The sequence below is a fragment of the Oryx dammah genome, unplaced genomic scaffold (assembly GCF_014754425.2).
Source record: "Oryx dammah isolate SB20612 unplaced genomic scaffold, SCBI_Odam_1.1 HiC_scaffold_3, whole genome shotgun sequence".
In the NCBI taxonomy this organism is placed as follows: domain Eukaryota; kingdom Metazoa; phylum Chordata; class Mammalia; order Artiodactyla; family Bovidae; genus Oryx; species Oryx dammah.
The window spans coordinates 95,102,964-95,110,541 of record NW_024070187.1 but is presented as its reverse complement, the minus strand read 5'-3'; positions in this window follow the sequence as shown (position 1 = coordinate 95,110,541).

The window sequence follows — 7,578 nt, the reverse complement described above, 5'->3', positions numbered from 1 at the left end:
GACAGAATCATTTCATGTTGGTTGTCTAGCTGGTAGAGTATTAGGACATATGTGTGCACATGTGCTAAGTGTCTTCAGTCCTGTCCCACTCTTTGCGACCCCATGGACTGTAGCCTGCTAGGCTCCTCAATACATGGAATTCAGCACGCAAGAACACTGGAGTGGGTTGCCATGCCCTCCTCCAGTGAATCTTCCTAACCCAGGGGTTTCATTTCCTGCATTGGCAGATGCGTTCTTTCCCACTAGTGCCATCTGGGAAGCCCATCAGGGCATACAGTAGAGTAGAATTTAGAAATTCTAGTAGAATTTAAAAACTTAGGCAGCAAGGAGAGAAATGTGGACAAGAGGACCTTATAAAACCATACAATGGAAGAACTTTAACGGTTTTACCAAGCAATTGATTCCTCTAGCCACCAAGCTAGTTGGTGAGCGGCCTGGGGCTAGAGCCCCAATCTAGGACCATTCCTTGGCACTAAGCGGCTTCTCTCCAGAGCAGGTCAGCCTGTCTGGGACTCTGCCCAGGTTCACACCCTCAATAATTTGTGCTGTGTTCAGCTAATCCAGCACTTTTGAATTCATAGATTTTTTTCTACTTGTCAAGAAAAATGGAAAAATCTCACTTGAGATGGACAGAGTATGCTGCCCAGCGTGCTGAGTGCTGAGATACTGGGACGCGACTAAGACCCAGAACCAAGGCTGAAGGGGCTCACCTTCCCCTGAGGAAGCCACCCTGCAGTGAAATAGTTGTTGGGAGTCCATCTTCCCTAATATGCCCGTAGAATTTTCTGTTCTTAAATAATCAGCTTGGGAGATCAGAGAGCTTTTCCTTGTAGATGCAAACCTGAGATCTTATGAATGTTTGCCTGGGGGAGTCCTACTGAGGTGTGGGCAGGGCCAGGAAGCTAGATATGGATATGTTATTTTGTTCTGACTGGCGCTGAAATCCATTCCCAAGCTGCGTATGGAGCCTGTACTGAGACAACATCCACCCTGAGAAAGGAGGGCGTTATGGTAATTCATCCTCCCTGATGGGGTACTTTTTTCCTACTTGGCACAGAGGCTCTTGCATGCTAAGAGCAGCCTTCCTAAAGGGCACAAAGAAAATACACCCCTCAAAGAACCACCTTGTGTTCCTTACATCTGAATTAGGGTTTAAGCTGAGGCTTGAGAGGTAGTCAGGATCCAGGAGGAGGAAAGGCTGGAGATCTGTGCTGAGAGATGGCACTTTATCCAAAAGGTCTATGTGGAGCCACTGAAGGATTTTTAGCAGTGAGGTGACAAGGTCAGAGGTGCATTTTAGCAAGAAAATACTGGCTGCTCAGTTCAGTTCAGTCGCTCAGTTGTGTCCGACTCTTTGTAACCCCACGGACTGCAGCACGCCAGGCCTCCCTGTCCATCACCAACTCCTGGATTCACTCAGACTCATGTCCACTTAGTCAGTGATGCCATCCAACCCATCTGATCCACTGTCGTCCCCTTCTCCTCCCGCCTTCAATCTTTCCCAGCATCAGGGTCTTTCCCAATGAGTCAGTTCTTTGCATCAGGTGGCCTAAGTACTGGAGTTTCAGCTTCAGCATCAGTCCTTCCAATGAACACCCAGGACTGAGCTCCTTTAGGATGGACTGGTTGGATCTCCTTGCAGTCCAAGGGACTCTCAAGAGTCTTCTCCAACACCACAGTTCAAAAGCATCAATTCTTCAGCACTCAGCTTTCTTTATAGTCCAACTCTCACATCCATACATGACTACTGGAAAAACCATAGCCTTGATTAGATGGACCTTTGTTGGCAAGGTAATGTCTCTGCTTTTTAATATGCTGTCTAGGTTGCGTATTGCATGTAAAGATGGGGTTATGCTGCCACAAGCTAAGGGGCTACCATAAAGTAGGAGACTGAGAGCAAGCCCTTCTCTGATGTCTTCAGAGGGACTACAGGCCAACACCTGCATCTCAGACTTCTGGCCTCTAGACCCCAGAGGTCATGCATTTCTGTATAAGCCACTCAGTTTATGGTACTTTCCTACAGCTGTCTTACTTTCCTACAGCTGTCTTAGAAAACTAACTGTCTGTCTCTTTTATGATTAAATTATATGTTAGTTGGTGTCTGCCATTAATTAGTGTTGTGCCATTAATTAAACCCCTCTAATAAAGAGGAGGTTTATAAAGGGATTAGGTAATCCTTCACATATTACCTTGAACTCTGAAACTACTCATTCCATTTTATTGCCAAACATCTTTTTAGGATTCTTTATTTTATTTGCTGATTACCCTTAACTGCACCAATCTTAATCAGTGTAAAATGAATAGGAGTTTGCACAAGTCAGTGAATGGTGTTAAATATATATCATGGAAATTAATGTGATCTAGATGTAAGATCCAAACCAAAGTGACATGGAATACATGGGCCAAATGGTAGAGTCAGAAAGGACTCTGGAGAAAATAATATAACCCTCATACATGCATGGACTTCCCTGGTGGCTCAGACGGTAAAGTGTCTGTCTACAATGCGGGAGACGTGGGTTCGATCCCTGGGTTGGGAAGATCCCCTGGAGAAGGAAATGGCAATCCACTATTGCCTGGAAAATCCCATGGACAGAGGAGCCTGGTAGGCTACAGCCCATGGGGTCGCAAAGAGTCGGACACGACTAGCGACTTCGCTTCACTTCACTTCACTTCATACATGCATACACTATGGTCAAGAGGATTTATGTGACCTGGGGTTAGTGTTTAACAAATTTGTGACAGGGCTAGAAGTTAAGATTTCATCTCCTGACCTGTAGTCAATTATTTCTCCTATACTGCTTTTTCAGTGGTGAATTTCTCTTTGCACTGAATTGGTCTGAGGCCACCCCCAGCTTTTGACTGCAGAAGCTAAAAGTCAAATGATACAAGGCACTCTATTTTGCAGGAGTTCAAGAAAAGAGCTGCTATAAAAATAAATAGTAGTGTCTGGGAGAGCAAGCACAAAGTCAGTGCAAAGAGAAAAAAATATTTATTATCAAGTCAGTCTCACTGGCTACTTCTCAGTCTCCTTTGCTAATTGCTTCTTAATTTCAAATATCCAGGGATCAGGGACTCCTTTATTTATCATCACTGCAGTGGTGACTTCCTTCAATCCCATTGCTTTAAAATCCTCTGCTACCTGGTGCAATCCCCATTTGCAGGATAAGAATATATATATACATATTCTTTTTCAGACAAGCTATTGAATATAGTTCCCTGTGCTATATAATGGAGAAGGAAATGGCAACCCACTCCAGTACTCTTGCCTAGAGAATTCTGTGGACAGAGGAGCCTGGTGGGCTGCTGTCCATGGGGTTGCACAGAGTCGGACACAACTGAAGCGACTTAGCATGCATGCATGCATTGGAGAAGGAGTTGGCAACCCACTCCAGTATTCTTGCCTGGAGAATCCCAGGGACAGAGGAGCCTGGTGGGCTGCCGTCTACGGGATCGCACAGAGTCGGACATGACTGAAGCGACTTAGCAGCAGCAGCAGCAGTGCTGTATAGGGACCTATAAACAGTAGGTTCTTGCTGTTTATCTATATTTTATATGTACACAGTGTATGTATCTGTTCATCCCAAACTCCTAATTCATCTGTCACCTTTGACTTCTTAACCTTAAATAGGCTTCCTGTAGTATAAACTCTCGGTTCCACAAACCTGGGTCCACCCTTTACTGTCCCCTGGGACTCAGACTTGTACGCTCCACCTCCACTTGGATGGTCATGTCCAAAAAATGAAAACAAAACCACTCCTGATTTTCTCGTCAGCTGTAGTCATTGGTGCTAGTCACCAAACACTTCCGTGTCTCGAATTCCTAGGCATGTGCTGGGTTGTATTTCCCATCATCTTTGAAGTTAGGCAGAGGCTGATGGTAGCTTTGTCTGGTGAAATGTGAGGGGAAGTGACTTCATTTCCCAGCAGGAGCTTGAGAAACCAGAGTACAGTTCACTAAGCTCCCTTCCCCAGACCTCACCCTAGGAATTTCTTCCCTCTGGTTCTTCCCAAGTTCTATCCTTTCATAATAAATGGATGATTTAGCAAGTAAATATGTCTCTGAGTTCTGTGAGCTGCTCTAGCAAATTAGTCAAACCCAGGGGGGAGGCTGTGGAAATTTTCAAAATATAGCCAATAGGTCAGAAATACAGGTAACAGCCCGTACTTGTGATTGGCATCAGAAGTAGTGGAGGCCGAAGGTCTTGGAGGGCTGTGCCCGTAGCCTGTGGGATCTAACTCAGAGTTCAGTTGAGTTGTAGGACCTCCAGTTAGTGTTGGAGAATTGCTTGGTAAGAGTGGGAATAACCCCGCTCCACATGATGGATTAGTGATCATAACTGTTTCCCCTAAGCACCAAACCCCTCCCCAATGCTTCCATTAGTTTGTTATAACATGTATGGAATTTGACTGCAATATGTTACATGTGTGTGTTGTGTGTTCAATCGTGTCTAACTCTTTGTGACTCCATGGACTGTAGCCTACCTGGCTCCCCTGTCCACGGAATTTCTCAGGCAAGAATACTGGAGTGGGTAGCTATTTTCTTCTCCAGGGCATCTTCCCAACCCAGGGATCGAACCTGCATCTCTTCTGTCTCCTGCATTGGCAGGCAGATTCTTTTACCACTAAGCCACCTGCTAGCTTCTCTGTTAACTCTTAATACAATAAACGTATTTACTTAGAGTGATCTTATGCAATGGAAACCATTCTTACTCTTACTGAAGTGTTAGAGAAGCCATGGCATAGAGATGTTAGCACCTTGTTTAATGTCACAGAACTGAGTGGCACAACTCAGATTTATCTATGTCAGACTCTGAATTCATGTTCTTAATTGCTTGATGATTTTGCTCCATAGATTAAGTTGATTTCAAAGATATAAGAACAATTGATTTGGGCAATTTTTAAAATAAGTTTTCATGCTATCCTATGGGTGAATAAATTCGGACCTTTGCCAGCACAGGATTCAGAGCTCACTGCACAGCGGTGCCCACAGACTATAGATGGATATCAGCGTTGCCTGGATACCAGTCTGGCAGGGAATGACCGCATTCCCAGACGATCCTGGTCCACTCTCATTTTCCTCACTGACCGGCATGAAGATTGAAAGGGTCACAAAGCTGATGTGGCATCAACATTCAAAACATTTCTGTTTTGTTGCAATAAGGAATAAAACCTGGGGACTCCCTGGCAGTCCAGTGGTTAGGATTCCAAGCTTCCACTGCTAAGGGCCCAGGTTCAAACCCAGGTTGGGGAACTAAGATCCCACAAGCAGTGGGGTACAGATGAAAAAAGAGGAAAACAAAAGGAATAAAACTAAATCAGATGAAGCTTGACTGCTTGAAGCTAGGTTCAAAACTCATTCTTATAAATGCAAGGAGAGAGAATGTGTCTTACAAAAGCTCAGATAAAGGGCCCCAGGGATTTAAACTGACCTCTCTCTCCACTGGACCCATAGTGTGGCATCACGCAGATGCTTTTAGCAGCCATCTCAGTCTCACTTGGAAAAATGCTGGGGCTTCCTTGGTGGTTCAGTGCTCTGGATTCCAAAGCCTCTAAAGCAGAGAGGGTGGGTTCGATCCCTGGTAGGGGAACAAATATCCTGCATGACACGTGATTCACTTTGCGGTACACCTGAAACTAACACAGCATTGTGAATCAAGCATACTCTACTGAAAATTCAAAAAAAAAAATAATAACATCTAAAAAAAAAAAGAGAGAGAAAAATCCTGCATCTGTATATAGGATTAGAGGTTTCTGACTATCTGTCCTGCTAAACCACATCTGTAGTTTTGTCATCTTATTATTTTGTCATCCCATTGTCTTCGCTTCTGAGGCTTTAAGAGCAACATTGATAAACTCAGGAGCACCAAAAAGGCAGCGATAAGGATAGTGACGTTTCAGGAATCCAAGACATGGGAAACTTCAGCTGGACCCAGAGTAGTTAAGCCAGAAGGGAAAACTTGGTGAGAAATAACCACCATCAGAAGCTTTTAGTCTATTGTGTTACAAGGAATAATTCGGGCCCCCAATTGAAAATCACAAGGATATAGACTTCAAGTCAATGAAAAGAATTTTCTAATGAACAAATACGTCCTGTGTTCCTAATGGTTTCAGGAGATGTTCTCATGGATGGTAATAGAACCATACCCCTGCCTTCAAAGTGCTCACTGACCAGTCAGAGAGACAGCTCGCTGGCTTGTTGACCTGCTTAAATGCAAAGCTTTGAAGTTGCTGGAGAAGTCAGCACTGGCCCAGGGCAAGGAGTGATTGATTCTCCATAGGTGGTCAGGGACACTTCACAGCAGTGATCATTAAGCATAACTTGGAACCACAAGTATGGGTTTTGCAAGGGAATACATGCAAGGGAAGGGTTCCCAGGAGAAGCTGGTAAGGGAGTTCAGGATATCATATGAAGATGGGAGGGAGTGTGTGACTGTTAGTCGCTCCGTTGTGCCTGACTCTGTGCAACCATCCAGGCTCTTCTGTCCATGGAATTCTCCAGGCAAGAATACTGGCGTGGCTTGCCATTCCCTTCTCCAGGGGATCTTCCTAATCCAGGAATCGAACTTGGATCTCCTGCACTGCAGGCAGATTCTTAACTGTCTGAGCCACTAGGGAAGCCCAAAGATGGGAAGGAGCCAAGCAAGAGTGAAGTCCCAGATTCAGCCTGAGCTCTGGAGCATAAATGATACCTCAGTCTTTGTCCTCCTTGAAATGAAATCTGTAGTTTTACACCAGTCTGTCACTAGTAATGGGCTTCCTTGATGGACAAGCAAGGGGAGGGGATGAAACTCCCCAGCATACCAGGAAATACAGAGCATCTCCAGGGTCATTGGGTGCTGGGAGGGAGGAGGAAGCCTCCAGCAGCAGAGCAGGCAGAAACTGGATCAAGATTGTGAGATACAGTTAAAGGATCTCGTGGTTCTGGCAATCTGGTTTCACTCTCAGGGTCCTCTCTCAGAGTCATGTGAAAGTGAAAGTTGCTCAGTTGTGTCCATCTCTTTTCGAGCCCATGGACTGTAGCCAGCCAGGCTCCTCTGTCCATGGGATTCTCCAGGCAAGAATACTGGAGTGGGTTGCCATTCCCTTCTCCAGGGGATCTTCCCACCCCAGGGATCGAAGCCGGGTCTCCTGCATTGCAGGCAGATTCTTTACCATTTGAGCTACAGGGAAGCCCAGAGACATGGAAGGGAGCTAGCCAAAGAATCACCTGAGTGAAGGTACAAAAGTGATGTGCGCTTAGAAAAATAGACTCAGTATTTCTCAACACAAAGGGTGAATACAACAGAAGCTGAAAAGGCAAAAGAGCTAGGGGGTAGACTTTTGTGGCACCAAGTGAAGAAAATTCCACCTGGATCAGGAGACACAAGGATCTCAAGTAATTCTAAGAAAAGGTACTACAGTATGTTGATGCGGGATGGAGGCTGATTATGGAAGGCTGTTCAGGATTCCAGGGTGCCTTGAGAGTTTCCTAAGCAGGAATTAATTGATGCATACTTTCGTTCTCTGACAGATTTTCTCAAACTTTCCTGGTTCAGAATTCAAGGTTTAGAATCTCTAGTCTAAATTAAACATCACCAAT